This window comes from Lepidochelys kempii, chromosome 6, assembly GCF_965140265.1.
Source record: "Lepidochelys kempii isolate rLepKem1 chromosome 6, rLepKem1.hap2, whole genome shotgun sequence".
NCBI lineage: Eukaryota > Metazoa > Chordata > Testudines > Cheloniidae > Lepidochelys > Lepidochelys kempii.
Window position 1 is genome coordinate 58,742,665 of NC_133261.1, and position 19,610 is coordinate 58,762,274.

Here is a 19,610-nt window from a genome sequence, read left to right on the forward strand (position 1 = left end):
TCTCTGGTGATAAATCTGCATGGGCAGACAACCATTAGGAATTAAACCTACTGTAGAGTTATCTGTGCCTTCCCATCACCCCCTCACCCAAAAAAGGGCATCCCTCCAAATGGACCAAGCCTGAGCCTCTCAATCTAAGGACCTTGATTCCTGAGCAACCAGACCTCAGCACATTTCTCCCCTCTTGCTTCATCACCAATGAGGAAAACTGTGATGAATGGACTGATACAGGCTTCCCTGAATACTCCCAGATGGATGAGGGAAAGCTTCTCTTTCTTCTGTAGAGCTGAGGTCTAGACTCTGTCATCTACTGGGAGGGGGAGGGGGTGTTGGGTGGCCTCTGTTGAAGACTGGATAGACTAGGGCATCCAGAAGAGAAAATGAACAAACCCCAGACAGTTTGGTGTACAGTAAAGTATGTAGCATAGTCAAGAACTTCTGGACATGCTGGAGACCCAGGTCAAGCTAAGAAATCTGATGTCCCAGAGAAACCTGTAAACTAAGCCTATGCCTGCTGTGAGGGAAGTGAGCCTTGGTATACAGAGAGATACTATGGCATCCCTACAATATCCTGTTAGGGTCTTGGGGGAAAGGAGCTGGGAGGATTCTAGTGATAATAGCCAACAGTGGGAAGGCAATAGAGTGCACAGGGCTTCAAGAAAGAAGTGAGATGTAAGCCATTGTAGTAAAACATAACTTTTTAAGATACTCAGTGTGTTGTTATGGACATTTATAACATAATCCTCACACCACCGAGCAACGTGGACAGAGTGGTTGCCCTTAAAAGGGCAATGGTTAGTATCAGTTCCTCTACTGTTACATCTCAGACACCTGAGTTTTTCTGCTATCTCAAGATTCCACTCTGCACTATTAAGTATTATGCCCATTTTACAGATTGGGAAATGGGGGCAGAGTGGTCCAGAGACATGCCTAAGGCCACCCAGAAAGTGATTGTCAGGGTTTCTGATACTCCCATCCACTTTCAGTCCCCCTAGAGTATGCCACTCCTGTATGGAGAGCTCTTACTATTGGTCTCACCATGTCCCACATACAGAATGGTGAAGGGGAAACCATCATTTTCTAGTCAGGGTTGTGAAGCTAAGATCCATATGTGGCAAAACCATGGGCCTATAGAACATGGAACTCTGCTTTTCTTTGGGATGAGATGCGGCAAGAGCACCTCTGGAGAAATGGAAGGTTTTGTCAGTGAAACTCAAGAGCAACCTGCAAACAAATAGGCTGCCCAAGGATCTTATAGCATAGAGGAATCCAACGATTGCAAGATGATTGGACAAAGTCATTTCACTGTGTGAATTTTTTGCTGCTTTGTGAAGTATTTTGCTTTCATCTGATATGACAACCATCTCCTCCTTTCTTTCCACATCAAACAGAAAATATGCTTATTCAGCAGTCATTTGATTGGAACCTAGTACTTTCTGGTTGGTGGTAAGGCACAGGATTCTGCTGTCAGTTATGCCAGTGTTAATCAGGAGCCACCCCGTTACTTTCAGTGGGATGACTCCAGATTAGTGTAATAGAATGTAGAGTTTGGCCTAGGTTATTTTTCCCTTCTTCCCCATCCCCACTGTAACCATTGTGGGTCAGATATTCTGCACGCTCACCCTGGTTGCTGTTATGTATTTTTAAATACATCTATTAATAAAGGTTTGTAATCCCCATCCTCAACCCTGAAAACAGGAAGTGAGTGTCTAGTGAGGAAAATATTTCTGGAAAATTGGGTGATTTGGATTCACTTTTGTTTGCAGAGAAACTCAGTGCATTAATTATACATCAAACTGGAACAGAAACATGCAGTAGTAATATGTCTGTGGGGGATTCTGCAGAGAACTGCTGGAACCCAGGCCATGCTGATTTTCCTAACTTATAAATTACAGGATCAGTTTCAGAGCTGTCTGCCAATCAGAACTGCACTCCTGAAGAGCTCTTTGTAGAGTCACAATGGATACAACAGAAGTGGCCAAAGAGGAACCTGAGCAGGGCAAAACTGCCTCCTATGAAGTCCTTCAGTCTGGCCTGCAGACATGCTCTTCTTTAATATAAAACTGAAGCCTTCAGGTCTCAGGATGCAATGGTGGTACTCTAATCAAGGTGGACCAGTGCACACATGACCTGCCTTCTGGGTGCCATACCTCCTTATTAAATAAAAGAATAACTACAATCTGCTTCATTTTATGCCAGTGAGGTTTAGCCCTCCAGCTCCTGCCAAGTTTCCTTAGGTGGACAAAGATTGGTCACTCCCTGATTTTATGGATGACTGTGCTGTTTCTCTGGTGCTTTCATCTATTTCACTGCCTCAGAGTCTTTTTTTAATTTTTACTGTAGGGAATTCTGACTTGTAGTAAAACTATAGTCTGTCTAGACTCTGCATTACTTAGCAAGGAGGTGAAACAAATACAACCACTGTAAGATGATGATACAGTAATTTTCTGGCCCTTCTAATAACTCTAAATGCATTCTAGAAAGGATTCAATTTATTAGCATCATTTGTTACTATGTATAAATTCCTGGAGATAAATCAGAGATTGACTGGCTGATAGATAATGAAATGGTGCAGTATGCACAGATTAGGCAGAGATCTGAAGTAGCCATGTTCTTGCCCATAAAACTGAACCTGTTGTTTGGAGTCCATACATGGCAGATGTAGCATCTTGATGTTAAATAGTCACTACAGCACATCTTGTGACATCGGCTCAGTCAGTCACTTACTCAGGAATCTAAACTGGTGAGACAAGGAGAGTTTGGATTTGTTAAACATCAGACTACATTGAGCTTATGTTCAATGCCTTGTGTAAAGGCTAGCATCTAACTCACCACACCCAGGTCCCTTCAATGTGTCTCAAGTTGAGTGTTCAAAATCACTACTTACTTTTGAAAGTCTTGGCCCTGGATTCTATTCCTGGCTCTGCCGCAGACATTCTGAGTGACCTTAGGCAACTCACTTTAGGATCAGACTTTCTCAGGGATTTGGGCACATTTTAACTTTGATTTAGGTGCCTAAATAACTTTGAAAATCTGACCCTTAGTCTCTGGCCTCAGTTCCTCAGCTGTAAAATAAGGATAATGCTTCTTTCTCCCACCCTTTGTCTGCTTTGTCTATTGAGATTATAAACTCTTCTGAACAGGGACTGTCTTTTGGGACTTTTCTATACAGGAAAATTTTACCAGTTTTAACGGGATAGTTAAACTGCAGTAGTTATGCTGCAGTAATTCCCCATGTGAGCACTCTTATTTTAGAATGAATGGCTTTTTTTGATTTATCTTACCCCCCTTCCAAAGCATCATAAGATGCACACTAAAAAAGGCACTCTAATTCTGAAATAAGTGTGTCCATCCAGGGAGTTATACTGATATAACTGTACTGGTTTAAATTTAGACTTTAGCTTATATCAGTACAGGTTTCCCATGTTTGAGTAACAGACTGATCTTTCTACTTATTGTTCACTGATGAAACTTGATCAGAAAGAGAGAGAGAATCTCTTGGCAACTACATCCAGATACCTGCATTTTGAAACCTTTCCTGCACAGTACTATTTCGGATAGCAGAACTTGCTAATGTCTGGCTTCTCATTCAAAAGAGCAGCATAGATTTAGGTTTTCAGTAATTTTGTGTTTATCTCTTAAGTACTTATATGGTCCCATTTCCATAGTATCGGAGTGCCTTACCACCTTTCAGTGCATTTATTTTTACAACCTCTGCATCCTTATTTTACAGATGAGAAATTGAGGTCCAGAGAGTGACTGCCTGTGGTCACATTGGAAGCCTCTGGCAGAGAAGGGAATTTAACCTGAGTCTCCCAAGACCCACACTATCGCCTGAAACACTGAACCATCCCTCCTCATTTTTAACAGCAATTGAATCAAAATCTGTTTCCAGAAATGGTTCCCAACTTATAGACACATAAAAAGCCAAATCCTGCAGTCCTCTTCCCATCTTCATGAAAGCAGAAGTCCCATTGACCTCAGTGAGGTTTTTAAGCTGTACCATCATTTTCAAGGTGAAAATTTTGACAGTCTTCACTATTGGTGATGTCTTTGATCCAAACTTTCACTAGTATCAGTGCATGGCTCTCAGAACATTCACCAATGTCCATTGCAGGGATAGAACCCTAACCAAAGTTTCACAACAGACATAACCCTTCCTAAACTCATGCTTTCCCCCTCAGTGATGCTGGCATAGCTGCTTGCTTGTGGGGGATGCAGAGGCACATGCTGGTTTGTTGCTGTAAGGTTGCATGACGATTTATTAAAGGCAATTTTAACATGCCCATCACCACAGTAGGGGTTGCTGGGTTGCTAATGCAAATAAACCACAGGAACTGAAGCTCTTTAAAAAAATATTTTAAAAAATTAGGCTTTGATCCAGTGAGGTGCAGAGCAACCACAATTCCCTGTGACTCAGGATCAGGCCTGAAGGGATTAAGCTGCAGAAGTGCTGAGCACTCACAACTTCCTTTGAAGTCAGTGGGAGCTGTATGTGCTCTGTACCTCTGCAGATCAGTTCCTGGGAATGTGCAGTTTGAGCAGTGATGCACAGATGCCAGAATCTCTCTGAGGGCTTCTTGGTGTCTGAGAAGAACAACACGAGTTTAATCAGATCTTCATGTAGTTGTTTATTAATTAAATCCAAGCTGCTGCACATGTTCTTTCTGACAGGAGGTGCCATGCATTTCTGGAACCATGGGACTCTGTTTTTACTGAGTGAGTTTGAGCCCTCCAGCCTGGCAGTTCCTTGGAGCCTTTTATAAAGGTATTAAAGAGCAGAAAACTTGGTGGTTGCCTCAAGCTGAGGAGGAAATGCTGTACTTGGAGGATTAATCTCAGTGCAATGAATTTTAAAGACTTTTTGTTATACGTGTTGTAGAAAGCTATCAAAATGCTTATGGTTCTGCTGTCTTACGTCCAACAGACTTTTATTTAACCCTTTCAATATTAGGAATATTTGTAAGAGGGGTGTGTGGGGGGTGGGAGGGGAGACTTAGTTTAATTGCACAAAGATAGTCCAGTGAGTTACCAAAAAGTAAGTTTTACAGCACTTGAGACAGATTCTCCACTTGCACCAGTTTTAAACCAGTGCAACTCTATTGTCTTCAGTGGAGTTTCTCCTGATTATATCGGTTTAAGGGAGAGCAGAAGCAGGCCCAAAGTTAGCAGCTTAGAGAATTTTATGGCTTAATGATGACATAGACATGACCTTCTGGACAACAGAGCTGTCCTGACCTGTATGAACTCTGAGACGTTTGGTTTGCAATGCGGTTTATGAACTGAGCCCTGCTGTTTGGTTCACAGGGGTTAGATTTGGATTAATCTCCAATCAAACCTGTGGAGAGGTGTGAGTTTGAATTTGGACATCTGAGGGAAATCTCTCAGCCACTGCTCCAGGATCCTCTCTTCTTATTTTTGATGCCTTCAGCTGGTTCATTTCAAGGGGAGGAAGCTTACCCATTTAACTCGTATCTGCTGAGCTAACAAGTGTGGACCGGGGGTTGTGAATGCATCACACCTTGAACATGTTTATGAGCGTTTGAGTTTTTAGGTAGATATTTTGCTCAGCTCTAGATAGGAAGCCTTTTGATTCACATTTTAATATAAAATAGCATCTTGTATGTGTTGGAGAGCTTCTCTTAAACCGGGGTGCCCAATCTAGGCCCCACCAGAGCATTTCATAAGCCTGCTTCAACACACTATACTAACGGCCGATTCATTAATGTTTTGTCATCACGTTTGTCTCATTTTAGTTTACACAAGTGTGTAAATAGACCATACATAGAAACAACCTATCTAAGTATATACGAAACAAGCTGAACTTAAAATATAAATCAATACAGGTGACTTTAAATCTTATTAAAATATGAAGAATCTGTTTGGCTCATACAAGGTTGTGCTCAGGTTTATATGACCATCCTGTGCAATAAGATTGGGCATCACTCTCTTAAACCATAATAGAGTGAGCACTCCAGTTTCTTGAACGTACAGCAGACCTCTGCACATCCCCAAACCTCCATTGTCTGAAATGGCTACACATAAGTATGTAATTTCCTGACCAGCATTTGCAGCCCCCATTTTGTCGTAAAACCTGCTCAAATGAGTTTGGTTCCCAGTGGCTCTGGAGGTGTGAAAGTATCTCTGTCAAGAAGGTAAACCAAGTAACAGAATAAATATCTACTGAAACCAATGACATTCCCTAACATACCTCCCTGCAACATATCCTCTCTGTAATGTATGTAAATGCCAGTGGATGGACATCAACTAAAATATAGAAAATTAGCCTCCCAGGAGGGAACTTTTGGACAGTTTCTTTTGGGGTTTTGGTTCTGTTTTTGACACATCTGTGTAACTCTTTACAGATCCCGTGAAATTGTGGTTTGGAGCCAGATAAATATTTGGATCACTTTGGAAGTATAAATAACAGAAATTGTGAGTGACAGTAAGCCGTTGAGATTGTGTCATTCCATTAACCCTCCATGAAATCGGCTGGAACAATGGATCTGTCTGTGTATACCTTTAATCATGCTTCACCAGGCAATTTCAGCCCTCCGCGGGGATTGAATGGTGAATTCAGAATCACCAAGCCCCTCAGGGTTACATTCACCATTAAGTCTTTCACTTTTAGGTTTCAGTAGACTTTGTACTCGAAATTTTTTTTTTTGTAAAGCTAGTTTGCCATTAAATGTTAGCTTTATACCAACTTCCTTTGTGACTCCTCACTTCAGAGCAGCAACATGGTTTTAGCTATAGTGCTACTCTTCTCCCTACTCTATGCCAGGCTAATAGGACGGCTAGTTCACTCCACTTTGGTGTAGGCATGGGGGTGATGGTTGGTGGGAGGAGGAATGCAGCAAAGATTATTATTTATTATTTTTATTTTTAGGTAGCACAGGGTAGTATAGCAGTCAGCAATGGGAAGAAACCAAGCAAAGACAAACCGACTGAATATCAGTGAGATTCTGTAAAAATTGAACAATAGTTATTTCCCCTCTATGCCTTCATTTCCTCCCCCCCCCCCCCAAAAAAAAAAGTTGGAGATACTGTTTCATTTGGGACATTTTAAAACAGAAGTGGACAGGACGCTGAAGAACAGGCTTTAGGAATAAATCCTGCTTTGTCTGGGATTGGGGGATGGGCAAGCTCTAAATGATACAAGATCAGGATGCTTTGAGCACAGGACTGAGAATCAGAAACTCATGAAAGCCACTCACACTATTGACACTCATTTCCTGTGTGGCCTTGGGCAAATCATTGAATTTAATTACATTTTCAATGAAAAACTATTAGCCCAGATGGAGGGGAACCAATAGACTTAATGTGTCAGTGAAACTGGGCTAGTAAATTTCACTTTTTTATTTATAGTCGGTTTTCCTTGGGTTACACTTTCTAATTCTTGCACTTAGCAGGATGGTAACAATGGATGGATTTAGATACTGCAGAGGAAGGTTGTCGTTTTCATAATAAACCATTTCCCTCTGAAATTTTCACATTTCATGGGAACATCTGCAGTTGAGATGCTTTGTAAAAGCTTGGGGTATGTTCTGTTTCATATATGGTGTCTTCTTTGATTTGAAAATGATACACATCTACACATAAATACCAAACCTATCATGGACAAGCAACAGTTGTGACCCCAATATCCTAGATTGCGATGCCATTTCCCTTTCAGATACCTGAACCTCAATAACTACATAGCAATCTACTCTGGCTGTGTGTGTGTGTGTGTGTGTGTGTGTGTGTGTGTGTGTGTATAATATAATATATGCGGGGGGGAGTAGGTTAAGGAAGGAGGAGGTTTATAGAGTGTGTGTGGGGCAAGGGAAAGAAGGGTTTAGGGATGAGTATATGGACATGACACTGCACCCTCTACTTCTGTGGTTAACTGGCCAGTTGATCTCTGCAGAGATCAAATATTAAACACAAAAGAAAAAATGTAAACATTTCTGAGGAAACCTTGTCTTGGAGCTGGGCTCTGAGGTGGGCCTGGGAAGCATCATTACTAAACTGATGAGAGACTTGGAGATGTGCATAAGTGTTCTAGTAACTGTGATTAGTAGATGGGCTGACTGGCACAGCATTTCCCTGTGAGAGAGCAGTGCAGGTGTTGAGATGGAGCATAGACTTGCTCTGATAGCTTCATTAAGAGCTGTCCTTGGGAGATGACTCAATTCAGAGTGGAACGGGACTGCTACTGGCTGCTTCATTACTGTTATTTTTAATTGCATAGGTAATTTGAAAATCCCAGCCTCTCTTTGTTTGGATGGAATGTTTGAAACACACCATTGCTGTTGGTCAGGGACTACAGATCATGCATCCTGCAGCTGTCAGCCTGGTGCATGTGTATGAATCTGCACCTACAAGGCAAAATAGAGGAACCTGTACCTTATGCTACCTTTATAGGATATACTAAACTGCAAGCTGTGTCCAGCCTATCACAGTACTCCCTTGGGTGAACATTGTTGCACCTGATACTATGCACAGCTTGGGCAGGGGGGAGGGAGGAATGATCTCTAAGGGGGAGGACAGAGAGAAATGGAGGTTTGAAATACCCTCCCCCCTTGCCCTCTCTCTGTTTGAGTGTAGCAAGGTGCTTTATGGCTGGGTGGCTGGTCTCCACCTTTTCAAAGTTAATGGGGCATGACAGGGAAGCAAAATAAAAGATAATTCCCCTTCCCCCCCCCTAAAATACATGACAAAAACTCTTCTTTTATTTTGTGTTGTGACTTGCATGATTTGGAATGAAGTTGGTGGGTCTCAGCCTGTCTACTGTTGGGCAGATGTCTGTATCTCACAGATCCACCCCCGTGGCTGGCATTAACTTCCCTCATTGGCAGTCTCCGTGGAGAAACCAGGGACTGAATGGACCTAGCAAACTGATCTCTTCTCAGTTGGGAGGGTGTCCCTCCAGTTCAGAGCTGTAAGTAAATTGACAGCATATTCTGTGGTGGAAGCCTGAATTTGACACGCTTCCCTTGACATATCCTGGGGGTGACCAGAGGACTTCATGGGAGCACCTCTTACCTGCAGTGAATTCTGTACATAAGAAAAAGAAGGTCTGTGATTCTATTGCAAGGTTCCCAGGGTGAGTTTTATGTGGACTGCAAATTGCCCCATTTGAATTCAGACCAAAGAGTGATCTGTCCCCAGTTTCAGTTCCTTGAGTACTTCTCCTTGACAGAGACCTTAGCCAGGCCCTCTAGAATTCACCTAATGGTTCCAGTTCATTTCTGTGTAGTGCTAGTGACTTTACTGGGGTTACACTGGGGATGAATTTAGCCCTTTGTGCCTCTATGCATCTTAGATATCACCTATAGGCAGTTAAACATGTCTTGGCAGCCACAGTGGGTTATTGAAGTGAAATGATGGGCAAACTATTTATTGGAAGGGGCAGTGACTGAGGCTGGCCTTGGTTCTATTTTAAAAACCCCCACAGAGCACTCAGTAGTGTGTTCTACCTAGTAACTGTTGCCCTCACAGGACTCCTGTGCTAGGAATCACAGGTGGTGCTCAGTTCCTGGGGGCAACTGTGGGAGCTTGCAGTGTTCTGAAGAGACTACCTATGGCAGACAGTCGGAGAGGAGGGAAGATGAAAGCAATATCTCCCCTGAGCACCCACTCACCTCAAATACTGATCTGTATAAGTGAAAACTACGGTGGTGACAGGAGTCACTTTGACGTTGGTCCCAGGGAATCGTTGCCTGAGCAGGAATGAAATGATGGATCTGACACTGGCAGTCCTGCTTACTGCGTTATTGGGACAGATGAGAGAGTAATGTGTCATTGTACTTGTTGGTCAGCCTAATCCTGCTCCTTACCTTCAAAACAGGGCTGAAATTAACAGGAAAGAACTACGAGAGGCTTTTTCGCCTGGAACCTTGCATAGGTACTGGAACTACGGTGCTACAGCACCCCCTGGTTTGAAGTGATTTCCATTCTATACAGGGATTACAGTTTGGTTCAAAATGTCTCTCAGCACCCCCACTATACAAATTGTTCCAGCCCCCCTGGAACCTTGCTCATTTGTGTTCCATCCTTCAAATCATCCATGCCCGTACTGCGCTGCTACAACTTGGTCCCAGCCTCCTTGCCGTCCCCCTCTCTCCTTTGCTGGGATGTTTGAGCAAACATGGCCAGGATTTATTTCTTGCACATATGAGGGGTTTAGCATTTGGCATTTGTGACATGGATCAGTGCATACAGCAGGATGCGGGTGCAGATGAATTCATATACAGTCGGCTTGTCCTGCACAATGATTTGGTTAAATGGGAATTGAGATTAATACTGGATTTAAGTTTCTCATAGTTGGCTGGTAATAACCTAATCTCCTCTAGGGCTGCAGGCAGGCAGGCAGCATTTCACTCAAGGCAGTTTGTGTTTGCAAAACCTGAAAGAAATTGAATTTTGATACTGAGAGGGCTTTAACCAGACCCTTTTAAAATACAGTATATGCACTTTCCATTGCTATCTCAAATGCAGCCTTTTAATTTCTATATTGTGTGACATTCACCTAGGTTCTCAGGTCTGATGGACGTTTGACAGTAATATTTCTCATTTTGTTCCCTAAGAGCTTAGCACCTTAGATCAGTTTTATAAATGTATAAATTACATTCTGGAAGTTGATAAAGTGAAATCTTTTTAGACAGATGGAGAAAAATGTTTGCACAGGGCAGTGAGTGCTCTTCAATTTAAAGAGAGTTTAGGTTCCTGAAAGCTCTTTAGGTGGCTCAGGAGATTGGTAATGGGATCTGTGGAGCATTTCATGACTGTGTTGTCAGTTCAAGTCCCATCTGGCTTGGTTGGTACTGTGTGATAGGGAGAGATGGGTTGGTCTATGCACTTTCCAGAACCAAACAGCACAATTAACACGAAGGCCCAAATTTTGAAGGTGTGTGCGCGTGCCTGCAGTTTTTGCATTTGCAATTAACTGAGACTGCAGTCCTTCCCCTTAACATCTGTGTATCTGGTTTGCATTTTCATTCAGATATTTAGCCATCTAAATAGTAAGATTTGCACCTGCAATTAATTGGGTGGGGCGAAAAAGTGAGTGTAATTTTGCAGGCTTAAAATTGCATCGGCAAAAAGGGCGGCTGGGCTGAGGTTTGCCTGAAAGTCCAGTCTAAATTTCTCTTGTTTCAGAGGAACTTGACTGACCTGGCCTGAGCCTAGGAGAGTACCTGGCAAAGAATAGCTCCCTGCCCTCCACACCAGCACGAAGGGGGTAAAAGAGGAGAAGATGAGAACCAATAGCTCCTTGCAGCTTCCTGATTCTCTTCCCCAGCCCTGGTGCAGGTTAGAACCGTCTGAGAGCTGCTCTAACTCGCACTAGCTAGCAAAGGTACCCTAGCTGCCACCCTCCAGCTGCTTCCCTTCCCTGCTCAGCCAAGGATTACAAATGAGCCACAGAGCCTGAATAGAACTGAGGCACATTGCCAGGGAATGGTGTGGGGAAAGCTTGCCCTGCCTGTGTTCTTGCAATAACAGCTCTGAGAATAAACGGAGGACTTGTTTGCAGAGCTGTCTGTATACCTTTGGGCAGAACTAAATCCATTCCATATTTTTTATTTTATTTAAATTCATGCCCTAATATTCTGAATCTCTCCCTCTGTTGTCTTTCAGCATCCGTTCCCTTGTTTGTTCTCCTTGCTAAGGTTGCTTTCCCTCTCCCTTTGCCTGCTAATGCAAAAACCTGTTATCAAATCATCATAATAATCTTCTTAAAACAGATACGCTTCAAAGCATTTACTGTCATCGTCTCCTAGGCTCCTATTACCATAAAGCATGAGGCCTTCTCTGAGGTTTGACATCCCCTGCATAACTTAAGTTTACTCTGCCAGCGCTCTCTGTGGATTTGAAGCACAGAGACAGATTGAAATTCTGACTTCCCAAGGCTCAGAGTTCATATGATGACTTGATTAAGATTTGAAAAGCAGCCTCTTTATTTCATCCATTATTTCTGTCTCTCTCTCCCACTCTTTGTTCACGGGGAATGGGAAAGTGTCAGAAATGCCCAAACAAATGGGATTCAGGTCTATTCAACAGAGCTGCAGCTCCATGAGTCCCACGCCTGGGAAGTTTGTTAGTTTGAAAACAGGATAATGGGAAAGATCCTATTTTAGTGCCTTGTAAAAAGATCGGAGGCTAATTTAATTCTTTATTTTTTCACTCCTTTTATTCACTTTCTTCTCCTTCACAGAGTATAATGGTTAGGAGAACTGAATAGAGAAGAAACCTGGAAGAACTTGGCACCTGGCAGTGACTGGAGGGAGAGAGAGATCTATGCAAACTGTACCAGCAGAAGGAGGTGTGTTTGGGGATAAGTAAGAGGATCTGGTCTTGTTTGGTTAAGAGTCTTTAGGCCCCAGCAGGGGCCATGCAGCCCAGTTTACAGGTGCACACCTCTCTGTGTTACCTGTTGCTTTGTTTGTTCTCTCAGCTGATAGGATATTTTTTGTCATGGGTAGAGGACTGGGCTAGAGCTGGCAAAGGTTTCTGTGAACCAGACTGAGGATATGTCTACACTACAAAATCAGGTCGAATTTATAGAAGTCGGTTTTTTAGAAATCGTTTTTATATATTCGAGTGTGTGTCCCCCCCACAGAAAATGCTCTAAGTGCATTAACTTGGCGGAGCGCTTCCACAGTATCGAGGCAAGTGTCGACTTCCGGAGTGTTGCACTGTAGGGAGCTATCCCACAGTTCCCGCAGTCTCCGCTGCCCATTGGAATTCTGGGTTGAGATGCCAATGCCTGATGGGGCTAAAACATTGTCGCGGGTGGTTCTGGGTACATATCGTCATGCCCCCGTTCCCTCCCTCCCTCTGTGAAAACAGCAGCAGACAATCGTTTCGCGCCTTTTTTCTTGAGTTACCTGTGCAGACGCCATACCACGGCAAGCATGGAGCCTGTTCATCTCACTGTCACCATATGTCTCCTGGGCGCTGGGAGATGTGGTACTGCATTGCTACACAGCAGCAGCAACTCCTTGCCTTGTGGCAGCAGACGGTGTAGTAGGACTGGTAGCCGTCATCGTCATGTCCGAGGTGCTCCTGGCCACTTCGGCCAGGAGCGCCTGGGCAGACATGGGCTCAAGGACTACATTAGAAGTGACTTGACCAGGTCATTCTCTTTAGTCCTGCAGTCAGTCCTATTGAACCATCTTATGGTGAGCAGGCAGGCGATATGGATTGCTAGCAGTCCTACTGTACCATCTTCTGCCAGGCAGGCAAGAGATGAGGATGGCTAGCAGTCCTACTGCACCATCTTCTGCCGAGCAGCCATGAGATGTGGATGGCTTGCAGTCCTTCTGCACTGTCTGCTGCCAGCCAAAGATGTAAAAGATAGATGGAGTGGATCAAAACAAGAAATAGACCAGATTTGTTTTGTACTCATTTGCTTCCTCCCCTCCCCCGTCTAGGGGACTCACTCCTCTAGGTCACACTGCAGTCACTCACAGAGAAGGTGCAGCGAGGTAAATCTAGCCATGTATCAATCAGAGGCCAGACCAACCTGCTTTTTCCAATAAGAACAATTACGTAGGTGCACCATTTCTTATTGGAACCCTCCGTGAAGTCCTGCCTGAAATACTCCTTGATGTAAAGCCACCCCCTTTGTTGATTTTAATTCCCTGTAAGCCAACCCTGTAAGCCTTGTTGTCAGTTGCCACTCCCTCCGTCAGAGCAACAGCAGACAATCATTCCGCACCTTTTTTCTGTGCGGACGCCATACCAAGGCAAGCATGGAGGCCGCTCAGCTCGCTTTGGCAATTAGGAGCACATTAAACACCACACGCATTATCCAGTAGTATATGCAGCACTAGAACCTGGCAGAGCAATACCGGGCAAGGAGGCGACGTCAGCGCGGTCACTTGAGTGATCAGGACATGGACACCGATTTCTCTGAAAGCATGGGCCCTGCCAATGCATGCATCATGGTGCTAATGGGGCAGGTTCATGCTGTGGAACGCCAATTCTGGGCTCAGGAAACAAGCACAGACTGGTGGGACCACATAGTGTTGCAGGTCTGGGATGATTCCCAGTGGCTGCGAAACTTTCGCATGCGTAAGGGCACTTTCATGGAACTTTGTGACTTGCTTTCCCCTGCCCTGAAGCGCATGAATACCAAGATGAGAGCAGCCCTCACAGCTGAGAAGCGAGTGGTGATAGCCCTGTGGAAGCTTGCAACGCCAGACAGCTACTGGTCAGTTGGGAATCAATTTGGAGTGGGCAAATCTACTGTGGGGGCTGCTGTGATGCAAGTAGCCAACGCAATCAAAGATCTGCTGATATCAAGGGTAGTGACCCTGGGAAATGTGCAGGTCATAGTGGATGGCTTTGCTGCAATGGGATTCCCTAACTGTGGTGGGGCCATAGACGGAACCCATATCCCTATCTTGGCACTGGAGCACCAAGCCGGCGAGTACATAAACCGCAAGGGATACTTTTTCAATAGTGCTGCAAGCTCTGGTGGATCACAAGGGACGTTTCACCAACATCAACGTGGGATGGCTGGGAAAGGTGCATGATGCTCGCATCTTCAGGAACTCTGGTCTGTTTCAAAAGCTGCAGGAAGGGACTTTATTCCCAGACCAGAAAATAACTGTTGGGGATGTTGAAATGCCTATATGTATCCTTGGGGACCCAGCCTACCCCTTAATGCCATGGCTCATGAAGCTGTACACAGGCAGCCAGGACAGTAGTCAGGAGCTGTTCAACTACAGGCTGAGCAAGTGCAGAATGGTGGTAGAATGTGCATTTGGACGTTTAAATGCGCGCTGGCGCAGTTTACTGACTCGCTTAGACCTCAGCGAAACCAATATTCCCACTGTTATTACTGCTTGCTGTGCGCTCCACAATATCTGTGAGAGTAAGGGGGAGACGTTTATGGCGGGGTGGGAGGTTGAGGCAAATTGCCTGGCTGCTAGTTACATGCAGCCAGACACCAGGGCGGTTAGAAGAGTACAGGAGGGCGCGGTACGCATCAGAGAAGCTTTGAAAACCAGTTTCATGACTGGACAGGCTACAGTGTGAAAGTTCTGTTTGTTTCTCCTTGATGAAACCCACCGCCCCTTGGTTCACTCTACTTCCCTGTAAGCTAACCACCCTCCCATCCTCCCTTCGATCACCGCTTGCAGAGGCAATAAAGTCATTGTTGCTTCACATTCATGCTTTCTTTATTCATTCATCACACAAATAGGGGGATGACTACCAAGGTAGCCCAGGAGGGGTGGTGGAGGAGGGAAGGAAAATGCCACACAGCACTTTAAAAGTTTACAACTTTAAAATTTATTGAGTGCCAGCCTTCTGTTTTTTGGGGCAATCCTCTGTGGTGGAGTGGCTGGTTGGCCGGAGGCCCCCCAACCGCATTCTTGGGCGTCTGGGTGAGGAGGCTATGGAACTTGGGGAGGAGGGCGGTTCGTTACACAGGGGCTGTAGAGGCAGTCTGTGCTCCAGCTGCCTTTGCTGCAGCTCAACCATACGCTGGAGCATATTCAATGCTGAAGCTTCAGCTTCAGCATTGAATCCTGCCTCCTCTCATCACGCTGCCGCCACATTTGAGCTTCAGCCCACCACTTACTCTCTTCAGTCCGCCACCTCTCCTCCCGGTCATTTTGTGCTTTCCTGCACTCTGACATTATTTGCCTCCACGCATTCGTCTGTGCTCTGTCAGTGTGGGAGGACAGCATGAGCTCAGAGAACATTTAATCACGAGTGCGTTTTTTTTTCTTTCTAATCTTCACTAGCCTCTGGAAAGGAGAAGATCCTTCTCAAGATGTGATCATTGAAACACATGCAGCTGGTGGAGAAAAAAAAAGGGACAGTGGTATTTAAAAAGACAGATTTTATAAAACAGTGGCTACACTCTTTCAGGGTAAACCTTGCTGTTAACATTACATACATAGCACATGTGCTTTCGTTACAAGGTTGCATTTTGCCTCCCCCCACCACGTGGCTACCCCCTCAACCGTCCCCCCTCCCCGTGGTTAACAGTGGGGAACATTTCTGTTCAGCCACAGGCAAACAGCCCAGCAGGAATGGGCTCCTCTGACTGTCCCCTGAAGAAAAGCACCCTATTTCAACCAGGTGACCATGAATGATATCTCATTCTCCTGAGGATAACACAGAGAGAGAAAGAACGGATGTTGTTTGAATGCCAGCAAACATACACTGCAATGCTTTGTTGTACAATGATTCCCGAATACGTGTTACTGGCCTGGAGTGGTAAAGTGTCCTACCATGGAGGACGCAATAAGGCTGCCCTCCCCAGAAACCTTTTGCAAAGGCTTTGGGAGTACATCCAGGAGAGCAGCGAATGCCAGGGCAAAGTAATCCTTTCACATGCTTGCTTTTAAACCATGTATAGTATTTTAAAAGGTACACTCACTGGAGGTCCCTTCTCCGCCTGCCGGGTCTAGGAGGCAGCCTTGGATGGGTTCGGGGGCTCCAGGTCCAGGGTGAGAAACAGCTCCTGGCTGTCGGGAAAACCAGTTTCTCCGCTTGCTTGCTGTGAGCTATCTACAACCTCCTCCTCATCATCATCTTCTTCGTCCCCAAAACCTGCTTCCGTGTTGCCTCCATCTCCATTGAAGGAGTCAAACAACATGGTTGAGGTAGTGGTGGCTGAACCCCCTAAAATGGCATGCAGCTCATCATAGAAGCGGCATGTTTGGGGCTCTGACCCGGAGTGGCCGTTCGCCTCTCTGGTTTTCTGGTAGGCTTGCCTCAGCTCCTTAAGTTTCACATGGCACTGCTTCGGGTCCCTGTTATGGGCTCTGTCCTTCATGCCCTGGGAGATTTTGACAAAGGTTTTGGCATTTCGAAAACTGGAACGGAGTTCTGATAGCACGGATTCCTCTCCCCATACAGTGATCAGATCCTGTACCTCCCGTTCAGTCCATGCTGGAGCTCTTTTGTGATTCTGGGACTCCGTCATGGTCACCTCTGCTGATGAGCTCTGCATGGTCACCTGCAGCTTGCCACGCTGGCCAAACAGGAAATGAGATTCAAAAGTTTGCGGTTCTTTTCCTGTCTACCTGGCCAGTGCATCTGAGTTGAGAGTGCTGTCCAGAGCGGTCACAATGGAGCACTCTGGGATAGCTCCCAGAGGCCAATACTGTCGAATTGTGTCCACAGTACCCTAAATTCGACCCGGCAAGGCCGATTTACGTGCTAATCCACTTGTCAGGGGTTGAGTCAAGAAATCGATTTTAAGAGTCCTTTAAGTCGAAAAAAAGGCCTTCATCATGTGGACGGGTACAGGTTTACATCGATTTAACGCTGCTAAATTCAACCTAAAGTCCTAGTGTAGACCAGGGCTGAGTGATGACACAATACCACTTGGAAATGGGGCCTAGTGTAGTTGGAGTCATAGAGAGGTTGGTGGAGTTCCATGATTTCTACACATCTGAAACTCCAAGGGGTTCAGACATCACCAGTATCTCTACGACTAAGACAGGGAGCATCTAAACTCCTTTGAACAGAATCTGAGATGTTAGACTTAATTGGTTTTATAAATAACTATGGAAGGGCCCATGATTCTTTGCAGACATTGTATATGTTACAACCAAGAGAATTTATGCATGTAGCAGTGGAATGTTTCCACCCCAGATGTGACTCAGCCCAGCAAAGGGCCATGAGCCATGTGGCTCTGTAGTGGGTATCCATCAAGGGGGAAAGTGGCATACTCCATACACTAATGAAGGGCTGAACCCCACCATCTTCACTCAGACCAAACCCACAGTTTAGTCAGTGGGCAAGGATGGTAGGGCTTGGCCCAACCATTGGCATTAAAATGTATTTTTCTATGAAGTCTTTCATGCTCAAGGTGTTTCTTGCATGGAAAACACTTTGTGGCAGACATTGGCATGTTTTTGAAACCTGCTATCTAATGCTACACCTTCTTGTGTGTGTCCCCACCCCTGCATTAGATGGGGGACACTGAAAATTTCCCACCATTGCTACCCTGATTCAGCTCCATGTACCATGGTAGCTCCCATGTAGATAGGCCATCAGCATCTCAAGAAGCATGACGTCAATTTCTGCTCAGAACTGGTCTAACGGACACAGTATTTAAAGTGCCAGCAGCCTTGTCTACACTGAGGCTCTGTAACTGGGCCAACCACCTCCTGTGTGCTCCTTGGTGGCCATACTGCAGGCAGCCTGCCTCAGTTTCTCCTTTGCACTGTTCAATAAACTCAAACCCCACATTGTCTATTCCCACCCTTTCTCAGGTTGTGCTTTACTAAATTAACAAATATTCAAAATAAAGTTTTCAAGTCTATCCAAAAATCCACACAAAACAAAGATTTCTCTTCCTCCTTCCTCCCAGGCCTTCCTGCCTGGGGCCTTTTCTTCTTTGGCAGCCACTCCCAGACCCTAGCTGTCTTGAGTCTCAGTCCTGACTCCCGGGACTCTCTGCTAGAGCCTACTCATTCCTAGCAGTCTAGGATCCCTGAGCAGTCCCTCTTTCATTGTAGCCTCCTGCTGCTCTTTACAGGACAGTCACCCTGATCTCTCCCAGGTGTGGCTCATTTTGTAATCGGGGGTGGCTAGCCCCAGCACTCCAGGCCTTCAGGGGTGATCCACCTAATTACAGGCCCACAGCAGTGGGAAAATTTTTCAAAATTTCCCTAGTGTAGACATGACTACGAAGTCACTGTACAAACAGGAGGCTGTGCTATACTGTGCTCTGACCAGTTTTGTGCTTTATGTACATTAGTGTGGTGGGATGATCTATAACCAGTAGATCTGGTTGTGGGTGTTGGATGTATACAAGTTGCCTGTATTTTTTCCCGGTCGGCTGCTCCTTTATCACTCCCGATAAGCGGGTGTGAGATCTGAAGTGGAGGCATTGGCCAAAACCCAAAGCAGGCAGGAGTCCTGGGTGTATAGTTTGGGGGAAGCTCAGTTTCTTTCCTGATAACTCTCTGCCTCTTAAGGCAGTACACTGCACACCCTGCCTAAGCCATAATCATAATCCTCTTTGCAGCAGGCGCCTCTATCCCCACGGGAAGCATTAGCAATATCACGAAGTACGGAGACTTCATTGTTCCCCTAATCTGGAAAGGGAGCCAAGACAAGACAGAGGAAACTTTAACCTGTTCAGTGCCTCTGTGTATGAGTGATCTTCACTGGGTGGGGAAATTGGGAAGTCTGTTTGCTGAAAATAAATCAGAAATACTGTCCCCCACCAAGTACTAACCTCACAGATTTATATTGCTCTATGGAATTCATTAGCGGGCATGTCTTTGAACTTGCCTCCATCAGACATGCCCTATTACCATATTTGGGAGAAATAAGCCTTTTCAAGGGAAACTAGAACTTCCTAGCAGCTGCCTAAAAGGTAGCAAAGTTAGGAAATGAAGCACTTCTTGCCAGGGCAGCGGTAATGGCAACTTTGTTACTATTTATGGACCAAGCAGGAGCTTGATGTGGTGCAAAAGAAGACCTGTCCCAAGGGGCTGAGAGTAAATAGAAAGAAAACCCAAACCAAAGAAGAGCTGAAGTTGAAGGGAAGCTGGCACCTTGGGCACTGAGATAAGGAGTCAGCTCCAGGCAGAAGGGGAAACAGAGAAGAAGGCGCACATATTTTTAAATAAAAATTGTTTGAA

At 45.1% G+C, this 19,610-nt stretch overlaps 1 protein-coding gene across 6 annotated transcripts in view; it reads left to right on the forward strand.

Moving 5' to 3' along the window:
- TSPAN18 (tetraspanin 18) overlaps window positions 1-19,610 on the forward strand; it is a 177,684-nt gene that overhangs the window by 16,878 nt on the left and 141,196 nt on the right. For 4 of the 6 annotated variants that reach the window (XM_073348077.1, XM_073348075.1, XM_073348076.1 and 1 more), the window contains exon 2: window positions 12,200-12,307. The exons of the other annotated variants lie outside the window; for them this stretch is intronic. The gene's annotated coding sequence lies outside the window, so the exon portion shown is untranslated. The remainder of the gene's footprint in view (window positions 1-12,199; window positions 12,308-19,610) is intronic. 6 annotated transcript variants of the gene reach the window in all.